The sequence below is a fragment of the Anas acuta genome, chromosome 4 (genome assembly GCF_963932015.1).
Source record: "Anas acuta chromosome 4, bAnaAcu1.1, whole genome shotgun sequence".
In the NCBI taxonomy this organism is placed as follows: domain Eukaryota; kingdom Metazoa; phylum Chordata; class Aves; order Anseriformes; family Anatidae; genus Anas; species Anas acuta.
The window spans coordinates 55795091-55819461 of record NC_088982.1 but is presented as its reverse complement, the minus strand read 5'-3'; the positions used below and the strand labels follow the sequence as shown (position 1 = coordinate 55819461).

General features: G+C 39.6%; 1 long non-coding RNA gene across 2 annotated transcripts in view; it reads left to right on the top strand.

The window, feature by feature from the left end:
* The window catches only part of LOC137856213 (uncharacterized), a 49641-nt gene that overhangs the window by 841 nt on the left and 24429 nt on the right, over positions 1 to 24371 (top strand). Inside the window, exon 1 of one of the 2 annotated variants that reach the window (XR_011096285.1) lies at positions 16625 to 16758. The exons of the other annotated variant lie outside the window; for it this stretch is intronic. This is a non-coding gene — a long non-coding RNA (uncharacterized lncRNA). Of the gene's footprint in view, positions 1 to 16624; positions 16759 to 24371 lie in introns of those variants that run through there. 2 annotated transcript variants of the gene reach the window in all.

Sequence of the window (24371 nt, the reverse complement as noted above, 5' to 3'; positions counted from 1 at the left end):
AATACTCTCAAAGCTATGCCCTGAAGCAGATGTACTTCCCTAAGGTCACATATAAATAGCAGAGACTGATTTGCTGTTGCTTCACACCTTGGATCATCATTCATGCTTGTGCAAATGGACACAGCATTGCTACTAAGCAGTTTACAGTAACATCTAACAGAATTGTAAATTGCTGCCCCAGAGACAAGATAGCAGGGAGTCAGCGCTTAAATGAGCAGCTGAGCATAGAGACCTGGGGATTTCTTTTCACCTAGCTGTTCTTAGTGTTTGGGTTCTTTTTAGACACCTGTATAAGCATACCCTAAACATATTTTATTCTAGTATTTTGGCATGGTAAGCACTTTTTTTCCTATTCATTTAAATAGAAAAGGTATGGAAAAAATAACGAGTGAAGTTTCACATTGCCTTGGAAACAATAAAATAAAATGACTTGAATTTGTTATTATAAAAATACTTGTCAGAGCGCCTCTAAACTGTGCAACAGAGCACAGGAAGCAGTGTCAGTAGACTTGCATACAAGTGTTGCTGCACCCAAAGCACTTAACCCTGTTGGTGGGTGGTGCTAATTAGGCTGGACACGGTGCTAATTAGGTTGGACACAACATGGTGGTCATGCAAATACACCTGTGACTTTCTGGCTCAGACCTGGCTGGAGGATTCCTCACATAGTACTGCATCAAGCCATATGTGCACGTCCAGCGAGAGAAATCGTTGGCCCATGGCCTTTTATTCATTACCCCTGTAGGGTTTAGCTGCAGTAGCAGATGCATTTTTCATGTACAGGTGTCAGATGTGGCTTTGTGCCAGCATTTACCTCCCTCTTGGTAAAAATAGAAGATGCCCTCTTAAGCGTGTATTTCAGGCTATGCGTTGTTGCTGTGAAATAATGGACATCCAACCTAGCTGCTGCTTGAAACAGGTCTGTTTTACCTCTTAATTAGAGCAGTAAGTATTGATGGAGAGCAGGAAGGATACCAGGATGGTAATTTTTTCAGGCACCATAACTTTATAGAAATTGTGAGTCTACTGCAAGGTCACAGTGGCAGACAGCAGTGTGGCAAAGAGCAAAGCACAGTCTCCTCCACTACATTTATCAGGAGACCTACCTTTTCCCTCCAGTGAGACAAAGCAATGTTTCAGGTTAGAGATACAATCACAACTAAAGCATAAATTCCCTGTCTGGGTGGCAAGTATGCTCCCAAAGCACTGACAACTGAATTACTGTACTCTGAAATAACTGGTGAATATATCCATAAATATAACATTCTTTCAAAATAATTTAAAGGTTCAAGTTGATGTTTGTATGAAGGCAAGTGCTTGTTTGGCATCCCTGCCCATGGCATGGGGTTGGAACTAGATGAACTTTAAGGTCCCTTCTAACCCAAGCTGTTCTATGATTGTTAGTAAGAAAAAGTTAAAGTGAAGAAGCAAAGCAAAAACGTTATTCAACAGGTAGTATTCAGAATGACCTGTGGGATGGAAGCAGTGGAACGTCTCTTCTGTTTTTTTTTTTTTTTTTAACGGCCTCAAGTAGTCGTTTTAGCAACTTCTCTGTGTTGTTTCATTTCCATATGACAGACAGATGAAATAGAGGTTTTATTAGAATGTAGTGAACCATCAATAATTAGCCCATGGCAAGTCAGCAAGGAACTATGCAGCACAATATACTTGGGCATAATGGATTAAGATTTGACACCTGTGAAATTATGAAAATGATGAAAATTAATAGCTTCTTGCTATTGGAATGGCTGTTCCTGGTGTTTTGTAAATTGTTTAATGTCACAGGGAGGGATCTGGTTCCCTGAAGATTTGAGCAATCATTGCAAACTTTATAAAGTCATCAACTTATCTTTTTTTATCCAAGCTATGACAGTGATAGTGAACACACAATAGCAGAAACAGAATTTTATAAATAATATTGCTAAAAGAAAGGCATACACAGATTAAATAGTCATGAAAACAAAGTTTTGTTTTTCTTTTTTTTTATCGTTTTTGTTGCTAACTTCAATTTTTATTTTTATTTTTTTCCACTGTGTCTGCCAGGAAAATTTATGCATGCACAGCTAGATATCTCTGACTTCGAAAGTCACGGCACTTAGCAAAATGCTATTAAAGAGAAACACACAAAAGCCAACATTAACCATGAAAATTTTGTAAATATTTATAGGCAGTGTATGTTTGATTTCTGATTTTTTTTTTCTATTTTAAAAATCCATCTGCTGCTAGCAGATGATAAATATTTAGATCAAATTTGTGCCTGGGATATGAGGGCACATTTTCTTCCAGAAGGGACATTATAAATTTGATACTGTAGGCCCAGCCCCAGATCCCAGGTTCAAACTGCATAGCTGGCACTCTGGTGGGCTGTATTCATGGGACTGTATGAAAAGGTTTCTTGGCTGTAAGCAACCTTAGGCATTTTTTTGCCTAATCTCCTTCAGTTTTCCTAGAGGCTGGACTGAAGTATGTCTCCTGGAAAAATACCTAATTTTGCCTTAAGGACTCAATCGATGGTGACTCCACCACCTCCCCTGGTAAGTTGTTCCAGTGTTAATTACCCCAGCTGCTAAGAAATTGCATCTTATTTCAATCTTGAATTTGTCTCATTTCATTTTCTAGTCATTAGATCTTGTTATGTTCTTGTCTGCAAAACTGAAAAGCCCCCCACGGTGAGGTAACTTTTCCTTATGTATATACCTGCACATGGCGATCAAGATCACCACTCTTACAGATTTGACAGATGTCTTATACCTTATACCATAAAGATTCTTTTTCAACCTCTGGATCGTTTTGCTGCCCTCTGTCTGAATTTTCTCTTGGGTTTATGCATCCTTGAATCACTTGAGGCACTGGCTTTTCTGGTGTGTTCAGAGCAAGGTGACACCCTATCAGTTATTTCCTTTTTTCATACAGCCAGTGAACAATTACTAAATATTGCTGCTGATGTTTGCTGAATATGTTGCACGTATTGATAGACTGGTACTGACCCTAGAACTACAGGTGTGACACTTGCACACTGAATGCCTGTTGTAAATTAAAAGATTAACACTGGATCTTCTGACATATTATGTCCCTTTGTGCTAGTCAGATTATCCATAAATCCCACTAATACAGCTAAATTGCAATCCCAGATTTTCTAGATAAAGGCTAGGTTGTAAAGAGAGAATTCTGCCCTTTTCATGTGAGTGGTCCTGTATTACGAAGAGAAGCAGAAGAGCTATTCTATTGCTCTTGCTGAGTAGAAGAAACAAGGGAGGAAGAGGGCAAAAAGGCATTCAGAGAGCACATTAGCTGTCTTCTGAGGAAGCTCTGAGTGACTGCTTACCTGGGCAGCAAGAGTGGAAATAGCAGCCAGACAGGAGTTTTCCCCAAGAAGAGCTGAAATTTAACAGAGCTGGCTGGCTTAAGCCTGGACATATGAAAACTGCTAAGAAAAACATTGTAATTAATAGTTTGTGCAGGTTTAAAATATACTTATTAGCACAGTTCATTTAGCACATTGTACTAAAACTGCTGTGAGTACTGGGTTATGGCTTTTTGTTCCTGTAGTAAGAAAATATAAAATCACAGAAATGCAGTTTTGGAAGGGGTGTCTGGAAGTCATCATGGCCAGCTCTGTGTGTGAAGCAGGCTGTCACCAACGCTCGCTCAGGAAGAGGACTCCTCATGAAAATTTTGTCAACAGCTTCTTCAGCTCCTGATCTGCTATGCATATCCACTTTTTGTTGATCTGCCAGCATGCAGGCAAATCTTTTTCAGTTTTAACATGAACCTAACCAGGGAACACCCCTGGCTGAAAAAAAAAAAGATTCTTTTTTTTTCTCCAGACTTCTTTAGTTTGATTGGGTCCTTAATCTTGTCCATCATAACCGTGTATGCTGGCCCACAGATATATTATTGTTATTGTTATTATTATTATTATTATTATTATTATTATTATTATTATTATTATTATTATTATTATTATTATTATTATTATTATAGTATTATGAGCATTTAAAGGGAACTGCTTATGCAGTGTAGCTCTGCAATACAACCACGTAACTCTAGCAGTTTGCCAGTCCAAAGTGAGGTGGTTCTACTTCTCCCCTCCTCCTTGGCCATGCATTTCCATTTCTCTAGTGGCCATGGTGAGCTGAACTAGAAGAAAACAAACTCCAGCTCAAAAGTGAGTAGTTGTTGAATGGTTCAGTGAGCAGAACTGCCAGTCGGGGCAGAATTGCATGGAACTGCTCCGTTTGGCAGCAGCTGGTCATTCGGTTGGCGGTGCTGCTAAGAGCAATTTCATCTCCAGAGTGCAGTTCCCTAGCAGTTTATCCTCATCTAAGTCAGAGCTACCGTGGTCCCTCCTGGTATTTGTGCAGCTGAGCAGTGGGTTGGTCCAGGAAGCATAGCAGCCAAGAGCTAAGCTTGCCAAAAAAAGAAGCTGGTCGTTCTCGACTGGTTTCAGGAAGTTGATGTGGCTGAAAATTAATCACTATTTTATACAGTGAGTTTTCAGCCAAACCTGCAACCCATTCTAGTGCAGTGTTCTGCTTCATGTGGTGAAAAAAAGGGAGAAAGGCTGGATCATGAATCCACGTCCTTGGACGCTGACAGTGTCCATGATTTCACTTGTTCATTTCCTGACGCTCGCTATCAATGTCACTTTTTGTGTTCGCAGTAGGTCTTAAGATTATTGTAAGATGTTGAAAGAGGCCTGTTGTGTATGAAGGCGTGTGGAGTCAATATTTTGTGGATCGTTCTGGTCTCAATGATTATTGAGTGGCAGCTTGTGTTTGCAGGGACTGACTCAGCGACCCAGCTGGTGTCTTCCAGACAAATGTTTCCAGCACTATCCTTCCCAAGAGCACCCTACTGTTAAAACTGTTGAAAACTAATTTTTTCTTTACCCTGTATTTTACTTTAGCCAGCTTCTAATTGGCGGCATTTGCTACCATTCGGTTTTATATTTCTTTAACAGCAGAGTGAGAGAATGAGATTTTGCTCTTAGCTATGCTAAAGATTTTCCTCAAATGCAGCCATTAGAGACCAGCTGCAGACAAAACAGCACAGGCATTTGATGTTTTCAACAATGTTACATTTTGAGCTCCTGTCTGCAGTAATTAATTAGTATCATTGTTGAGCTGACTCCCTGCGGGACTGTATGATCATTACTGCCAGTGCAAGGAAGGGAACAGGAACTCCCAAACCTCCAAGTAGGCTTCTGAAGCAATGCTGGCATCTATAGTGCATTTCAAGAACATTTCAAGTGACACTGGTGGAAAAGATTCATTTTCTCATCTGTATGAGGGCCTTGCCCAGATTCAGTAGGGCTGCTGGCTAGGATCAGACAAATTCACTTCCTGGGCAAGGTTTTGTCAAAGGCTATCTAAAACCCAAAGGGTTGCTGTCAGCTAGTTCATCTTCAGAGCCATCAGGGTACAAATCAATGATGATATACAGTACGGGGGTTGCAGTGCCAAAAGCTAGCCCAGAACCAAAATTCTGTCAGTTCAAAATCAAACTTGAGTCCAGCAGAGACACAACTGAATCCAAACAGGCCAAAATGAAGGTCTTGGCATGAAATTAAACAACTCCTTCAGGTGCAGAAAAACAGCGGACACTGAGAGTATTTACAAAGCGCTTTTATGAAATATTTTTGCAGACTTGGGCTGCAGTGTAATATAGTTTAATCTCTTCTCTCATCCCCTATGCCTGTTTCAGAAGAGAACAAGAAATTTAATCCAAACAAAGGATTAGGAAATTTCAATAACTGGACTGTTGCCATTATCCATACAATGGGCCAGCTCTTTAAATGCTTGTTCTTGATTGAATTGAAGTCAATGACTACATCAGAGGGAGCAGAATTGGAATGCAGGAAAGAGGAAATGAAAAGTCTAGAAGAGCAACACGATTATTTCACCTATTACGCCCTCCCAGCAATGTATCCCATAAACAAAGCAGCTCTGAGGAAGGATCTCTCCTCACTGGAGAATAAGGCCAGGGGCAACTTCTCAGAGATGGACAGAGGAAAGTGAAATGAGATTTAATATAGATAAATGTAAGGTAATACACCTGGGAAGAAATAATAATCATTATATGTACAAAATCAGGCACTGCTGTTTAGAAAACAGTAATAGAGAAGAAGGCCTGAGAACGATGGTTTATAATTAATTACTGCAGACAGGAACTCGAAATATAACACAGGCAAAAATCAAATATATTCTAATTCTGGGCCAGCAATAGAGTTTTTATTATTATTATTATTATTATTATTATTATTATTATTATTATTATTATTATTATTATTATTATTATTATCATCATCATCATCATCATCATCATCATCATCATCATTATATTTTTTTCACCTACAGTGACTGCACAGAGATCATTTACACAAACAAGAGAACTGGCAACAACACAAGCAAAATACTAAGCTTATGGCTACCATGTTATTTGTTTTATTTGTAAGCTAGAGCCTTGGCTGCTGATACCATGAGCACAAGCTTGTGGTTTTCTATTTGCCGAGTACAGGAAAACAGTAAGATAATGATCTCCAAGATGCAAACTTCCGATGAGTTTGTAGAAGGGTACTTTCTCTTTCCTTCTCTTCATATTTAAATGCAGAACAGTGGCTTAAAAGTAATCAGATTTAGTCTTGCCAAGATTGAGGGAACAAAACCCCTTTCTTAAAGAAACACACGACAGCTGGAAACAGTATAGAGAGAATTAAGGCAATTCCACAATTGAATATGAGGGAATCCGTCGGTAAGAAGTGAACGCCAAATGTAGTGTTCTGCTTTTATTTAGGTAAGAAGTGTTGCTCAACAAATGCATTTAGCAGATAATGTACAAAGATATAAAAACTATCTGTATTCTACCAAATACCAGATGAAACATTACTATGCTAAGAAGACAGTGTCATGTGAAAGTCTGCCAGACAACCCAGACAGTGTGTCATAAATAGCTGTCTAATTGCAAGACCTGATGGCTCTGTATTTAGAAGTTCATAGACTTGTAGATCAGAACAAAACACAAATTGGTTTCAACCCTAGAAGCGGGAAGGGGGAGAGCACTAGCAAGGCACAAGATAAAGAATATTAAAAATTTACAGGACTATTTCATCTTGCTAATGCTACGAGCTACCACCACAGGGTAGTCATGTCTTTGATTCCTTACAGGCCATGCTGTAAAGGTGCACATTTTTCCACTGTAAGGCAACCTCGGGGAGGTACCACTTCTTCCCAGGCTGGATACAGCTTGGGATCAAAACAGCAGACTGTATGCAGGCACAGAAAGAGGCATTGATTATACCAAGGCAACTTTTTCTCCTCCTAGGAAAGGGTGATAGACCATTTCTCAGGGGCATATATTTCAAACAGCATTTGTTTAGATAAGTGCAAAATTGAGTAACTATTTTTCTAAGGCAGGAAAAAGTACAGCAAGAGTGTATAACAGCCTTTGAAACTGAAATTTCTTTCAGGTTCCTCCTCAGAAGTCTCCATCTGAGAAGGCACATAAAGCTACATAATTAGTCAGGGAAGGGTCACTCCCCTTCTCCTTCTCACAGCCTCTGGAGGATAAACTCCAGATAAGCTTTCAGAGACTGCAGAGCTTCAACTGCCAAGGGTTTTAGTCTGTGAGAAGAGGTTTGGAGCACATGATAATTAGCAGCTCACAGCTGAAGTTTCCTAGCTGTCAGAGTATTCCTTGCTATTGCTGCGTGAAAGTACTCTATAGACTCTCCTGAGTCTCCCTAAATGTTGTAGTCTGATTTGTCCACATGGAACTTTTTAATACAGGATTGGTCAGTGTACTACTCTTAAAGCTTACAGCAAATCCCTTTTCCCTGACAGAATGACACCTGGCCAGAATAAGAAAAAAAAAAAGGTTTGTTTCTTGGACAAAGCAGGAATTTCATTACTGTTTATACTACAGCCAGACCTTTATCATCCAGGGGAATTTAGTACATGTATGCTGGGAGAATCTCTGGGTAGCCTGCTAATCCAAATATACTTCTTTGTATCCCCAGATCAGTTCTCAAGAGCTCCAGCAGGAGACAGGCCTTTTCTTAAGGCTCTCATTTTTGCTCACAGTTTTTGGGTCTCAGTGGTAAAACTAGAGACACTGGGAGAAATACAGTAACTGGAATGAAATTGCTTTAAGCTTAATCAAGGTTCACATCTGTTTTAAGAAAGACCAAGAACTGTCCAGTTTACCTGAAGTTCAGCAAGTGCTTACATGTTTCAGGACCAGTACTGTTTCTGAGTTACAGCCTTCATTATTGCTGCTTTCCAGACTGCAGTCTCATATTTGTGTGAATTTCTTACAAAATATTCCTAACCTTTACGGGACATGTAGTGGTAGAATGCACTTGTGCTGCCTCATCTCATCCAAACCAGCTGTTCAGGTTGTTAATCTGTGGGCTATAGTCTGTATACAACAGTTGATTTCCATCCAGTTACTGCTTTTTATCTTTTTCAGGCATGTCTTGCTTACCTTCTCAGCTCTTGTGGCCTTCTACCCTCTTCTTCCCCAAAATAGCCTGCTGGGAGTTATGTGTGCTTAACAACACTTTCATTGTCTTTCAGTCCATTTGCAAAGGTTATTCTCTTGGCTCTTTGTCCCAGTCCTGTCACTCCTCTGTTTTGCACAATGCCATTGACTCCCGTTCCTTCACTGTATGAAATACGACCGACTTCTCTTTACTTTTCAAGCCGTCTGTTCTACAATACCAAGAAGTAGTCTGTTGCTGCCATTGTATAAATCATGTCAGTCTTTTAAAGCACTGTTGTACATACACTTTCAGGCTTCCACCCATGCTGCTGGTTACACATAGCACAGAATCTGTATAAATACGCATAAGCCCATCTTCCTGTGCTTTGTCAAACATCTCTTCTCTGCACCTAGGTTTGTCAGGGGCTAAGCATAGCAACACAACTGTTTTGCTAGACACTTTCATATGAACCAGCATCATATTCTCTTCGTGCTCATCTTCTCTCTGTGAGCCAAATAATAAATAATGAGCACTTCTGAGACAAAAGAGCCTCTTTGTTTTGTCTGCAAAGTGCAAGCTACAATGTGGGTAGTTTTGGGGTGCAGGAATTTTAAATTTTAAAAATTAATAATAAAACCAAAGCAAATTAAATTGTCTTGCTTGCAAATCTGTCAATAACTTCCAAAAATAGCTCCAACACAGGATGTTTAATTTGCCATATTGAAGTCTCTTACATCTGTTGATTCCAGGAACAAATCTGCCATAGCGGCTAAGAGAGAAAAAGGGAGGCTGGGACTGTGCCTTGTGTGCATATGACCATTACTGGCTTAGTAGTATCACCAGCCTGCACCCCGAGGGCTCGCAGTCACCCCATTTGTCTCACTCAGTGAGGATCATGCTGAGGATGGTGGGATAGGAGCACAGTGGTAGTTTTTATAGGTCCCCCACCAGCATCACAGTTGTATCCGTCCACAATGCTGACTGGACAAACAGTGGCCACATCTGCTTTTAATTTTTGTCTTCAGAATGGGGCTGCATGCTGTTCTGCATAATTCTGTTTTATGAAGAGCTGATATGAAGTGGTTGGTTGTTTCTGTTCATTTTGGAAATGTTTTGATTTCATTATCTCATGTGTAGGTAAAGTGAATATTGTGTTGTAAGCTATGCCTTCTGAAAAGCAACTGGAAGGGGTGAGAGTGGAGCAGAATATAGGTTAATAACCAGGGTATGCAATTTAAGATTTTTAGAGACTTAAGTCATCACTGAGGGGTGGACAGAGAGCTAGGGAACTGGGAGATCTACAGGCTTTCAATATTTAGGAGCTATAATATCACATTTTCATTCATGACCATGAAATGCCTGTTTTATTCAGAAAAAGCAGGTCTTGTCAAACAACTTTCATATTGTTCTTTGGCAAGATTACAAGTACAGTTGATAAAGATGGCTCTATTGATGTAACACGCTAGAGTTTATGAAGGACATTTGTTTTATTCTGTATGGCAGCCTGCATAAAAGAGATGTTGTGTGGGAAGCAAACAAATGAAACCTGATTTCTGTATAGTTGTTTGCTACGTCACAGCTCTCTGCAGTAAGCCTGCCTTCTTTCCATGATTTCTATGACTTCATTCCCTCCTAATGCCTTCAGCTGGAAGATGTCCAGTCTTTGACAGTACCTGACTTACTGAGGTGTTGATAATACCAAATATTATGAGTATTATATTGGGTTTATGAACCAAAGCAGTTGGTCAAACATCTGTCCTTTTCTAGTTACACTCCAAGATTATGTTAGATGTGCCTTTTTTCTATTTTATAAATAAACCATTACCACACACAGACAAAACGTCTCTGACTGAAGGTAAGGAAGGCTCCCTCCTCCTTTATGTGCAGAAGTCTCAGAGGCATGAATGTGTAGCAAGCTGGGGCCCTAAACAATTATCTATTGTGTGTAGAAAACGAGGCAGCACAGAAATTATTTTGTATAAAATCAGTTCAATTGTCAGCAATCAAAACATTTCCTATTCTTCAAAATTATATTTCAACTGAGACAGTGCTGTAAGAAGACAGACTGATGCTTTCCTTGGCTTCATTAAACTAAAATTTGTGCAATTTGCTATGAAAGAGAGAAAAATAATCATTTTTGTTGCTTTTAATCATCTGATCTCTCCTAAAGCAACAAAGTGCAACTTGTATTGTTCTTAAGACAGTTTCTTGGGATTATGGATATGGCTCTAACAAACGGCTGGTGTTACCAACAGAGATTTTGAGTGAAGACTGTGATGTGATAGACTTGTCTGACTCGGATAACAAATTCTTTAATATTGCAAGCTGCACATCCTGAAGAGAAAGATACTGTCCTCTTAGTTTACTGGCAAACTAAAAGAGAATCTTTGCAGAGCTCCACAGAGTTAACATGGTACTAGTTAATGATTTCACAATGGTAATTACATTGCAGGGCTTGTCAATCAAGCAATTTTTATGCATTCAGCATGGGGCATGTTAATTTTGTGCAATACAGCTATTTTACCTGGTTTCATGTCTTGGTCTATCATTTTATTCATAACAAGTTTGGAATCTATGGACTGTTTTCAGCCACACTTAAGAGGAAAATTGTTTTTACATATCAAAGACACTTGAAACCCTATAAGTTTTGTGAGTATTGACAGGTGGGGAGAGAAAAATTGACATGAGTGCTCCCATGGTGAAAAGGTTTTAGAACACGCTGGGCTGTTACCATTTCCCTAAGGTGTGCTAGATGGCCGATTGGTATATGTCTAATTCAGAAGTTGCACATCATGTGCTACCTCTTGTCAAGCTCACAGGTAGGAGATGAGATGGACTAAGGAGAACATGCAAATGATAGTTGTGTATTTTTACAGGTTCACTTGTCCACTGTGAACTGGATTGAGTCATGCCCTGTACTGGGCTCATTCTCAATTAACAGTCCGTGAGTGTTATCCTGTGTTTGCATTATTGAGTCAGGCATGTTTTATACAAGCAGGCATCTAACAATACCACTGTTCTAAAATAGAGAGATGGCAGTTCTGTTCTTATAGTTTTGAGGTATAACTACGAAGGGACAGCTCCCTGACAAACTGCTTTGGCTCTTGTGCCTATTATTTTGGTATTCTGATTACCTCAAGGCATTCAAAATTATGCAGAGACTGGACTTTTAAAAATTTGAGTTCACCGAGTATGCTTGCCAATGTTTGTAAAGGACTCTGGCACCCAGTTGGAGTGCTGACATTGGTTTCAATTAATGTGTGATGAGTCCCTTTGTCGTTGAAAGCTTCATGTTTAATAGTATAAATAGACAGAGCAACTGGCTAATAAAATGTAAGGAGAAATAAAATCAGTTTTAATATGTTTGTAGGAGCTGGGTCATGACTTTCTTCAGCACAACAGTTGGAGTCACAGCTTGGAGAAACTTGAGAACATCTGTTATTTCTGTTGAAAAATACAAGTACATTGAGTAACTCACACCTTTGAAATTCCTTTGTGGGGGAGGAAGACAACTCATCTCAACACAAAGCCGATTTACTCAGGATTTGGAAAACATTTGACTAGTTCATCTTTTAGGTCTATCATAATTCAGACACAAATGTTCTTTGGAGGGAAGCTTTGAAAAGGTTTTTGTCTTGTGTGACTCATCAGTGAGGTTAGTTGATTCCAGAAGGAAAGGGTAAAAAGTCTTACAAATTTGTGACACATAGCAATTAATTTTGCATATAAGCTTATTTATTCCATAAAATACATAAAGTTGATGTCTTTAAAGAAGCCAGAAGAACTCTAGCTGCAATTGAACTGTGATACAAGATTGAACTGCTTTTGTACTTCTTAAATGCCTGTTATCAAAACAACTATCTTGCTGTATTTTTTGTAATATATTTTTGGAAATGTGTTTTCTTCTATAACAAGTCCTAGGGGTAAGGAAAAGATCGGCAAGAACTGAAAACATTTCTTATCATCAGCACACCTATCATATACACACACATATGTGTTAAACCCCTGGGCATACACATCACAACACGTAATTGAAAAATGTTCTTTTTTATATGCTTGAAAGTCTTTGTTGGTGGTGCCTTTGTGTATGTGTGTGTGACTTATAAATATGTATTTCTTGTGCCAGCACACACCAAGAGCTTCATGTATTACAAGCACACTCACATCCTCAACTGACCCCTTAACTAGCACTGGCTAAGAAACTTCTTATCCGGGCTCATGGAAAGCGTCTGAGTGACAGCCACCTGAGAATGAAGATACCTGGACAGGCAGATGCGCCCATAATAACAAGGGGAGCATGTAACCTTTCACAGCAGACATGCTAGTCTTTGTAGCAGGCACAGTATCTAGTAAATAAAGATTGGGTGGGAGAGAAAAAGGGGTGATGTGCAAAGAGATGTGGAAGTAATGGTAAGAGATAAAGCATGGGGCTTAGAAGTAACTTTGGATGTGAGGGGAGGTGAGGACTGGAAATTGAGAGACATCATGAGAGAGCAAAAAACAAGTACAAATGGGAAGAGGGAGCTCTATGCAAGAAACACTTCTGTGCCTCCTTCCCGTTTTTGTCTTTAGACTAGGTGCCTGTTTAGGCCGAGTGTCCCATGACATCATGTTTTTCTTGCAAATAGTGTCTAATCTAACAGTTTTAGCAGATGGGAGGCAGCAGGATTGCAGCCTCCTGGAAAGTTAATTCATTGAAAAGAATGTGATAGTTGAACAATAACTTCCCAGAAACCCTACAACAATTCATACAGGAAAAGTTTAGTTATAGATTAACCCATAAGGAGTCTTTTTGATTGGTTAGGCAAACTTAACACCAATTCAGTTTAAGTCAGAATAACACATTTTGTTCTCCTTTTCCTAACAGAATAGGAACATTTCAGGAAAAGTGAGTTGGACATTCACTTTCCAGGGAAAGAAAATATTTTGTAGAGCTTTCCTGACGTCCTCTAAGTCAAACAGTAGCGTTGTAATTTAAATTAGATTTAATACAAATGAAGACATAACAAATAGCCTGGTGTTTTTTTTTTTTTTTTTTTTTTTTTTTTCTCATGTTTTTGTTTTCCTTTTCTATCTCATGTTTTGTAGTACAGTCTAGTGATTTTTTCCTGGTAATTTTCATTTCTTCTGCATCTGCAGCATCAGTAATCATCGTGGTTTTCCTTCTCAGTGAACTATTTGTATTTCTTTCTCATGTCTGCCTCATGCTTTTCCCTTGCTCCCTTCATTTACCTCGCTGTGACATCTGGTCAGCCACCCTCATTTCTATACACCTTTTCTTCATCATTCTACCACATTCTATTCATTCATCCTTCTCTTTCCTCCTCACCAAATTCACTGAAAGCACTCTGCTGTGCTTTTCTTACTTTAAACTGCAGCTCTCTTCCACCTTAACTTCTTCTTCTCTCCCTCAGTTGCATACTGGGTTGTTTTCTCTCACATTATTAGAAAGTATGTCCTTAATTTTACTTCCCTCTTCACTCCACTCAGCAGAACCATGATATAATTTTTCTAGATCAAGACTTCTTTTTTTGTCCTCACTTATTTTAATTCCAACTTCAACTTTGTCTGTAGGAGAAAGAATAAGATGGAATTTGAATGGCATTCCTCTCAAAATGAGAAAGGTTACTTCTGTTCATGCTGGTGTTTAGTCATTAACAAACAGAGTTTGCTCTGCAAATATTTGTCAGTAGTTCAGTTAATTAGTAACAAAAGGTAAACTGTTTGATTACAAATCCAAAATTTATTCTTCTGTAGTGATTCAGGTGTTTTAGGTCATTCTTGGAAGGGGAGATCAGGATATAGGGTAAAATGTATAAAACAAGGCTGTGTAGCATCAGTAAGTGTATATGCTGCAAGAACAATTACAAAAATATTCCTATTAAAAAGTACATGTAAAGATGGGAAAATAAAAGTGAGAAGTTACCTTATTAATACTTTAAAATATATTAAAACTAACTGAAAGAATACACACATTAAACTTAAGACAACACAAGGCTTATTTTTCCCCAGAGAAACAGAAATCATGGCCAGAGTACAAGAGTAGAGATAATTAGAGATTTGTTTCTTCTCTATCTCCCAAGGTAAGGCTTAATCCTACAGTAATCTCTTTATTGACAGCCAAATGTTAGTCAAGGAGCCTGCTGCACAGATTTCAAACTAACATTTTGCCCATATTTTCAGTGTCTGAGAAGGAGCTATGCTATGAATATATAGATTGCATTGTTTTAAAGATGTATCTTGGTATGGTTTTGATTTTATCCTGCATTATAATGTAAGGGTATGGCTTCAAGACACATTTGCTAGCTTATATTGTGACATACAGAAAAAACTCTTTTGTGACCAGTAAACCTCCACAGCCCTTCTGTCTTCTAGCACAGAGAAGGGGTTTGTACTGGGCATACAATGAACAGCACACTGTGCATGTGTATAAACCAATTATACCAGAACAGGTTTGCCTTTGAGCATTTCAGCATCTTGTTGCTGAAATTGAATGCTGAACAGTTGAATGTGCTGTAAGGATAAATGCACAACAAACTTGGGGTTCATTTGACTAGGGTAGATGTTAAGCAAATTGACTTTCTGTCTTTTTTATTTCCAGACTGGTTTGTGGCCTTGCTGTGAGCTTATTGGCTCTTTTATTCCCAGGTTAGATGGGGAAGAGAAAGTAGGTTCTATGGTTAATTTTATTTTTAAAAGGACTAAAGGTTAGATCCACAAATGGATTTAATCGGTATGTATGTTTATATGGTTAAAATTTACGCCCTCTTGCAATTTTGCATGAAAGATCTGTAATCACTTCTCTGCTAATAGAGTTGTCCAAGCACGTGGTATGCCCAGGTGTGTCTCAGACTTGATGGTGCTGAAGAGCTCAGTTTAAATTGGATACCAGCCCAGGAAGAGAAGTGGGTAGCCCAGCGCTGGGTGTCTCTGGAAGGGACAGTTATTCGGTGGGTGTTGGGGTCCAGGTGACCCTACATGGCAGTGGCCCATGCCACAGTCCAGCCTGAAGGGTCAGGTGGAGAACATGTTTTGCACCTTGGTGGGTTGACATGTTATGGGTAGTTTTTGTTTGTGTTTAAAAGGACATTGAGATAGAAAGGTTTTATTTATCTTAGGCTGGTAAGAGGCAAGAGTGGCCTATACCCTCTCCTCGTTTATCCGAGAGCTTAATGATTAGAGCATTCATGCAGGCATAGGTACACAAAGTCCATTTATTCACTGCTTTCAGGAATTTGAAAGGCAATGCCCTAATTGCCAGCATGTAAAGTGTTCCAGCCTCCTGCTCACTGAATTCCCTTTCGTGAAGTTTTGCATGGAATAATTAAATATGCTTTGGATCAAGAACCATGAGTGTCATTTGCTGGCGAGAGCACTCCCAAAGAAAAGGGAAGATGGGGATTCTAGTTCTTATGAATTATTAGTGTAGGATAGTTGCTAAAAGAGGGACTGAAATCCGCGTCTTCCCTTGTGCAGATCTAACCACCAGGCTGTAGAGGTTACTTTCTTTACATGCAAAACCAAAAAATTGGGCTATTCAGTTGAGTTCTTTCATGCTGGGCTAAGGAGCAGCTCCTCGTTTTGCTCCTGAACCTGCTGAAGCGTGGTGGTGAGAATGCTCTGTGTTCACCTTTGCTGCAGTAAAGGCAAGAATCTTTTTTTCTAGTCAGACCAAGTGCCCCCATGTGAGTGTACCCAGGTGACCGGGACACTCATTTGCAATCTAAGGGACAGAGGTCACAGTCAGTTTAACCTGCATAGTGTCTCTTTGATCTCAGCAAAACAACCTAAATTTTGAGCTGTTTGCTCTTCTGGAGCAAGCAAGTCTATCTCAGTTTATCCCTGTAGATTTTAAAACATATGGATCCATCTCAAAGCAAAACTAAATGTCTTTCTTAAACTGCCGCAGATCTTTGCAGTGGTGGAAAGCAGTCTGTTTCCTGCTCTGTTCAAGTGCAAAAGCAACCCCAAAGCTCCTGAATGTCTTCTGTACATAACAGGGATTTAAATCTGCCCTCTTTTCCCCCATCGGGATGGAAAGTTGTGGTGGGATTTCAGACTTAGCAGAAAAGAGCCCCAATACCTAATTAGCCCTGAGCTACACCTGGGGGTGAGGAATGATTGCAGCTGGGTGCTGTGGCAGGAGAGGTAAGGTAGGGGAGCAGGGAAGAGAAAAATCTCACTGTGGTGACAGGGAGTTGGTGCTTGGCTTCAGGAAAATAACAAGATCTTTGTGAACAGCGATCTGAAGGAGAAACAAAGCTGGAGGAAGCCAGGTAGGAGCAGAAACTGCTGTTTATAGCCTGTGGTTTGAAAGCTGGAAGGCTGGGGTGAGGAAGGGGTTGTGCAGAGAATTGTGCTGTGAGAATTTGAGACCTACTTGCTCTGCGGTGGGCTTTGGCAGGGGATGCGAGAGCTGAGGAGGTCACACTCCAGAGCGAGAAGTGCTGCAGCAAGGCCTTGCTTAGCTCTGGGAATGAGGCTCTGTTTTTTGTGGTGCTTGTGCTAGCTCCTGACCGGGGCTTCCCTTGCGCAACCCAGCAGGATTTGTATGGCAGCACTGGTGTGGAAAGTTGCTGTTTGCAGATAGAGATTAGCCTGAACAAAGGCAAGTGTGGAGTGGTTCCTTGGCTGAGGCTTTCGATGGCCTTTCCTGCAAATTAACCTTTTCCCTCCCTGAAGAAAGATGTAGCAAGATCTGTGTGTGCCTACAGCAGGGCAGTTGGTGCTGCATAACTTTGGTATTTCTGTTTCTGAGACAGTGCTTTTCCAGTTGTTTCCTGGTTTTCATAAATAGCATCCTGTCTGTTCCTTCATGTGAATGGCTGGTGATAGGCAGGTATATTGCATGAGTGTGCTTATGGATTTCTTTCTTCCCTATAATGGCTGTGATGGAGGCTCTTGAAACTTTGCTTTCCAGAGAGGTTACAGGCAGCACGGTTGTGAAGCTGGTTGTTATTGCTGGGGTGCTTCACTGTAGAACCTGCATGCTCTGGAGGCCTGCCTGAATCTGGAATGGGGGACTTCAAAGGGCTGGTGGTATACATGTATACCCCGTCAGTCAATGTGAGCACGGAAGCTTTTTTTTTTTTTCCCTGTAGAATTCCAACCAGTTTCACCCCTCAAAAAGAGACCCAAATGTTGCAAGATTTTATTTCTTAATCCAGTTAATTGTATTTATACTGAAATTGTGAGGAAATCTGTACATTACCTAAGGCCTTTTAGTATCAGTAGAGTTCTCTGATGGTGACCCAGAACATGTCTTGCTGACTTACATTACACTGTGTGGTGGTAAGATCTGGATCTTATTGTAGAACTCTTCCATAGGACAGGGCTAACTTGCGGAATGTCCCTAGGTCAGCTCAGGAGCTACCATTTTGAACATGTGCATGATCCAGCAGAGCTCCAGTAGCTTGTCCTGTTTCCATTGAGAAGTTTCTTTGCTTCAAGTGGAAGCATTTAACTAATTTAGAGAATGATTGGGATAGATGTCTGTTTTGCAAAACCAGAATAGTCTCTCTGATACATATTTTTGTCTCAGTGTAAAAATGTTCTGAGCTGCTGCTATCCTAATAACGTGTGAGATTTATCTCTTGTCACCCTCAGCATTTTTAAGTGGCATGTATCAGAAAGTGGTTAGTTTCTGTCGCAAAATGGGCTGAAAGAAGCAGTGTTGCTTATCTGTGAAACATTCAGAGCTTTCATCTTATGCAGTGACAGTGTTCAATATTAAAACATTAGCTTCTGCTAATTGGAGAAACAGATATTCTAACAAGAAATCCTTCTAAAACTGTTTCATTACATCTATTCCTGTTAAACATTAACTTTCAGTTTGAATTACATGCTGGAAACAATTGCATTAGAAGCACTTTTGTGATTAAGAAGTTATTAAAAAAGTCACTAAAATCCTCCTTAAGCATATTGATGTCATCTTACGCTTTTATCTGTGTGTCTTAAGGCTCTAATGGCACTAGAAATAATATCTCAAAATGCATCTCCCCATAATTCCCATTGGCGTGCTGAAAGGTACTATTAAGATCATTAAGAGCATAGTCTCCTTATGTTCCCATCAGCTTTCCATTAATTTACAGTTAGAGTTCTAAACTGCAGCAAAGTTAATATTTACAGCAAGATAATACCTTACTAATAGAAACGTGAGGCACGCTTATTCTTCTTGGCTGTGAATATTAGCGTCTCGGCGGCACACGTTGTGTGCTCATAGGATTTACGTGCTGGCTAGACACGTGCAGACAACAAGAGCACCCAGAATCCTTGCTGGACATGCTCAAATTCATCAGGCTGTGCTGTCCTAAAAGCTTGGTTATATACCAAGCACTGAGCCCCCGCTGTGTTTCCAGATGTTCCCTCAGAGCACTGCTAGGAACAATAGCAAGTAGGCTTTATGGTAGATGAGCATGATATACAGGCTGTACAGTAACTCTTTGGGGTGAGCCCACTGTGTTTGTACAGCTGGGGCTTGAGAGGCATGCGAGCTGTGTGTGTCTAGCAGTGAGTTGTGAGGTTACAACCCATGCACAGTCAAGAAGTGAGTTGTGTTTGCCAGAGCAATTGAACTAGGCTTTCTGCAGATTCAGGCCTGCACTGATGTATTTGATGACAGAAAACTGGAAGCTCAGATTTGGATGCAATTCGAGGACTCCAGAAGCTGGTACTTCAGGCATGAATTTGGTCTACCTGTACTACCAGGCTGCTTCCTCTGTTTGCAGGCTGGGAAAGGGACAACGCTGTATTCTTTCCAGATGTGACAAAATAAACTTTTTGTTGGACTAAAGCATATTTTCATTGGTTTGTTACCGTCTGAAAAGACATGTTAGCTTCCATCAGATGGGGAGGTAGTAAATTTCATTGACAACTTGTTTCTTGCTGCTGGCAGTCTTCTGTGCCTAACTCACAGATCTGTCTTTGCTGGGGCCATTTCTAATGTTCCAAAATTGAAAGCAGTTTCAAACAACTGTCTGCTTAAAAGCTGTCATAAAGCTGAGGAGAATGAATGCTTTTTTTTATCTAGCCCCAGGCTTCCCATCTGATTATTGGCTGTGCTCCTGGGAAGGATGAGGACCCTGGTTAAGAGCAGAGAAAGAAAGTTGAGGCAAGTGCTGTTACTTAGTACAGCATCTAGTTTTATTTTGCATTGGTCGGAGTCTCAGTGAACTTCTGCAATAATATTGCTTAAATGTGGCCCTTTTCATCGGACCTGCAGGGTAACTATTACTGAAAGTTTTAATTTTATTTATTTTTTGACTGAAAGTCCTTCAGAACCAGGCACTGGCATTTTGTACGCTGTCATAGCATGTCTCCCAGCACTGCTCCATTTGTGCCTAGGATCAGAGTAGTTGTATAATGAACAGAGAAACAAATGGCGAATGACTCTCAATTGCTTTTGCGTTGCACTAACTGCACTAAGGTATTTGTTTAAATGAAAGCTTTTAGCATAAATAGCTATGCATACAGAAACCAATTAAGGTTTGGAGAGGTCTACCTAAAATTTCTATTTGCTTCCACAACAGCTGTAAGAATGAAATAAACAGAATAGTCTGACAGGAACCATATGCTGTTTCTTATGTTAAAGCAATAACAATCAAGTTGTAGTACATTATTGCAGTAGTGTTAAAATGTTTGTAAGCTGTGTAATAAGGATGTTTTGCAGCACGTCTCTCGGAGGCTGAAGAACTCAAGCTGCATTTAATTGAAAACTCAATCTTTGAAAACACTTGTCAGCTCAGGTCATAACACAAGAGAAGTAACATAAGAGTTAAGTATAATGTTAATCAATAGTCTGTTGTAACTTTCTCTGAGGTATGTAACCAAGTGGTTTGCTTTATGAATACACGTAAACCGTCTGGAAATAACCCCCTTAAATGTCTCACGTTTAAGTAGAGAGGGAATTTATTCATGGGGAAACTGTCTGGAACTGTTGTTCATCCCTTTCTGCAAACCCGTGGTCAGGTAGTAATAAACTTTTATATTTTACTTGTTTCAAAATTGTATTTGTCTTAAAAGATATTAGTATATGGAATAACAGAAAACATTGTATATGTGAATAACTTCTTATGTGATTTGTTTAAAAGAACAAATTTTACTTAAATAGAGGTAAATCTAGCAAGTCGGGGCTAGTTTGTTCCAGTACATGATTCTGGCCTTCTAGAAATTGGATACTTAGACACAACAGCTGCATAAGCATAAAAAAGTCCTCTGTTGCACGATAAAGTAATTTTTAAAATGCCACCACAACCTTGTACAACATGCACCTTTTTAGCACTGAGCTCCTAACATAATTTTGATGACTGTCAGGTTTGACTTTTAAAAATGTAAATAATATGGCAATGGAAATTAGAATTTGCTGTACTTGCCATATGTAAGCCTATGCCTCAGGTTGAAGGCTTGCTAGAATCTGAGAAATTTTACATTTGAATGCTTATGTAATGTCCTTAAAAGAACAGAGCTCTGCTACAGCTTTCCAAAACTAAGAAAGAGAAATAGAATATAGAGGCTTAAGGGGAGAAGGTTTAGTTCTGCTTCACTCGTGTTTCGTTCCTCAGGTTTAAGTTTCCCATTTTTTCTGTCTTTCCAGTTATGCCTGATGCCATAGCATAAGGAAGGTTTATATCAATCTCAGATCTTGTTCCTAAATAATCTCTTAGAGATCATGGATTTTCTTTAAATTGATTTTTTTTTTTTCTACAATCCTGTTAGCGTAATGAAATGAAGGCTGCTATTCTTCACCTGAAGGCATATCAAACTAGTGGCATTTGCCTTCATATTAGGAATATAAAGCAGCAGGAGACAGCAAGGAAACAAGATCCTGCTTTAATCAAAAATGTTACCGCTGTCATGTCCTGCTAAATACGGGCTTGGGTTGATAGTCACTTGGGTCAAGTCACTGATATTGACTTGCGTGCCTCAGAGATGCCTGAGTCAAGAAGAAAGGTGGAAATATATTAAAATATATAGAAAATCAATTTGTGCTGAGGAGTATCTTGGGCAAATTGTTCTGAGGGGGCTATCAGGACCATCTGTAATATAATAGTTATTGGAGGACTGGGGGAGGAGGTAAGGCAGGAATACCAACAGGTGGAAGTATTACTTCCTGGCAAGGAAGAAGAGACAAGGTACTTGGCCTTCCACATCTGGTTGTGAGTTTGTCACTAAAAACAGATCCTGAAGCTGAGGTTTTTTCCTTCTGTAAACAAGACATCCAGGTAGAAAGTGGTGATAGATGAGAGTTACAGCTGAAGTTGATAAAAGGTGTCACTCAGTTTAGAATTGCTTATTTTGGCACAAAATAACATAAAAAATAGCTAATGCAATTAACAAAATATATTTTTGGATTCAAAGATTGGGGATAGGTAGCCCTGACTGTGATTATAGGCCTTGAGATTTATAGCTTGCTCATTATTCACTCTCTAGGATGCTAATGGGATCCCAGAGCTGTGTATTATTGGAATTTATGGGCAAATGGCGATGTAGCAACACGCTGAGTTGTTGGAAATTTCCATATTTGCTGTGTTTTGATGGAAGACTCTTCATGGAAATGTGTTTCCTAATTTGGTTTGGCCTCCTTGCTGCCAGCAGATGCTTGTGAGGTTATATAAAATAATTTTGTACTACTTGCTGGAAAATACAGAATGGCAAGTTGAGTTGGGGTTGTGGGAACATAAGAAATTAGCATTTTCAGCCTTTTGCATCTGAGACTAAATAAAGGCACCTTGAAGGGGGAAATGAGGTGTCCATGAAGCCAAGTCCACCAGAAATTGTGGAATTTTAATCCTCTTGTTCCACATACTCAGGAGCACTGAGGCCTCCTATCTTTCTCAAAAGAAAAGGTAAATCTTATTCTTGGGATTAAATTCTTCTGGATTTGTGCATAACAGAGTTTTGATTAAGTAGTAGGCACTGGGGTATATAACTGACCTGACAGTACTTGTTCTGGGATAAGAGGGAAAGATCTAAGAAACAAAACACATACCATCAGTCTTACTTTTCCTTTTTTATGTTTGCCTCACCTGGAAGCATGAAAAAAATTCTGGTGTCAATGGTTGATCAAAAAGCTAGAGCAGTGCATGTCTGTTAGTAAAAACACTGGAGCTGCTGTGTAATTTTCATCTATTCAATCTCACAGGATGAGAGCATTAAAGTAGGGTCACTTTTCAGATCCAAGACTCCGTGCTGATTTCCACCCCAGGTGACTTAATTCAGTAGGGTTAAATAGCAAGCTATATGCTTCCTAAATTACTGATACTTGCTATCCTTATGTTTGTTTTTTATTCATTACTGGATTGTACTCATGACACGTTCTTACTCTTTTCTGATTTATAATGGAACTCTTTATTGAATTATTGAGCACAACTTTTAAATAAAACATCAAAGAATTCTCTTCTACCGTCATTTCTCCTACAGTCATAAGATGCATCAACCCTTAGGACCACTTTCTTTATCAGAATACTAACACTTCTAGACTTATTCCTAAATGTGCTGTGCACTAAAATCCACTATAGCCTTTTTTTTTTTCCTTTTGAAAGTGAGATGACTTGCCTAATAATTATGCAAGATTAGATTGCTTTATGTACAAGTATCTTATGTAGGATCTCTTTGCACATCTGAGGTGGCCAGTAAGAACCCATGGTTTTGTCTGCTCTGAATCCCATTTTACAGGTGAGAGAGAACAAAGTACTTACAGAAAATGTCTGTAAATTGCTTCTTAAAAATAAGTCCATAATGCGTTTAGAAAAAGACCAGAGTCTGACTTCCAGCCTATGGTCCTCTTCCTTGTTCTGCATGCTATAGTTTTGGGTACTGCTTTGCTTAGGCTACCTGGAGAGCTGCAGTGAATCCAGACTTGGTTATTAAACTGAACTGCCATCATTTGTCTGCCATACAGTTTGTATGGAAGTCAAACTTAGAGTTCAGGTCTTCTCATGGCCACTTGTGTTAGCTCTACGTGTTAATGCTTTATTGGGATTTGTCTGCTTGTTTCAATGCATTAACACTGGGATCACTGTTGTAGAATAGCTTTATGCTACCTTTGAGGTCCTTGTCACTTCCATAGAGCCAGTAAGTCTGGTTTGTGCCTGGAGGAGATTAGTGTTTAGTTTGCACGTAACAAAGACAGGGAGTAAAGCACTATTCAGTTCTTGCAGAACACCAAGAAATGGTTTGCACTGGTGAGTGTTACGCTTTTAGGATGGATGAGATGAGGCTACTGGGAACAGCATTCAATTTCTGAAAGTAAAGCATAAGCTTTGATTCACAGAAAATGAAACTTGGAAGAGCTTGGCACTATTTTTTTTTTTTTAATGAGATACCAGAAGGAATACATAACTGATATATGTTTAAATGTTTAATTTGTGTGGACACTTATTTAATATATGTTTTTGTGAACTGGCTATTTTTCTGGTGAGGGGCCTGGAGAGCAAGTCCTACGAGGAGCGGCTGAAGGAGCTGGGCTTGTTCAGCCTAGAGAAGAGGAGGCTCAGGGGTGACCTTATTGCTCTGTATAAGTACATTAAAGGAGGCTGTAGCGAGGTGGGGGTTGGCCTGTTCTCCCATGTGTCTGGTGACAGGACGAGGGGGAATGGGCTAAAGTTACGCCAGGGGAGTTTTAGGTTAGATGTTAGGAAGAGCTTCTTTACTGAAAGGGTTGTGAGGCATTGGAATGGGCTGCCCAGGGAGGTGGTGGAGTCACCATCCCTGGAAGTCTTCAAAAGACGTTTAGATGTAGAGCTTAGGGATATGGTTTAGTGGGGACTGTTAGTTTTAGGTCAGAGGTTGGACTCGATGATCTTGAGGTCTCTTCCAACCTAGAAAATTCTGTGATTCTGTGATTCTAAAGGCTAGCAAAGGCATGCTAGGATATCTGAACTGGAAACCC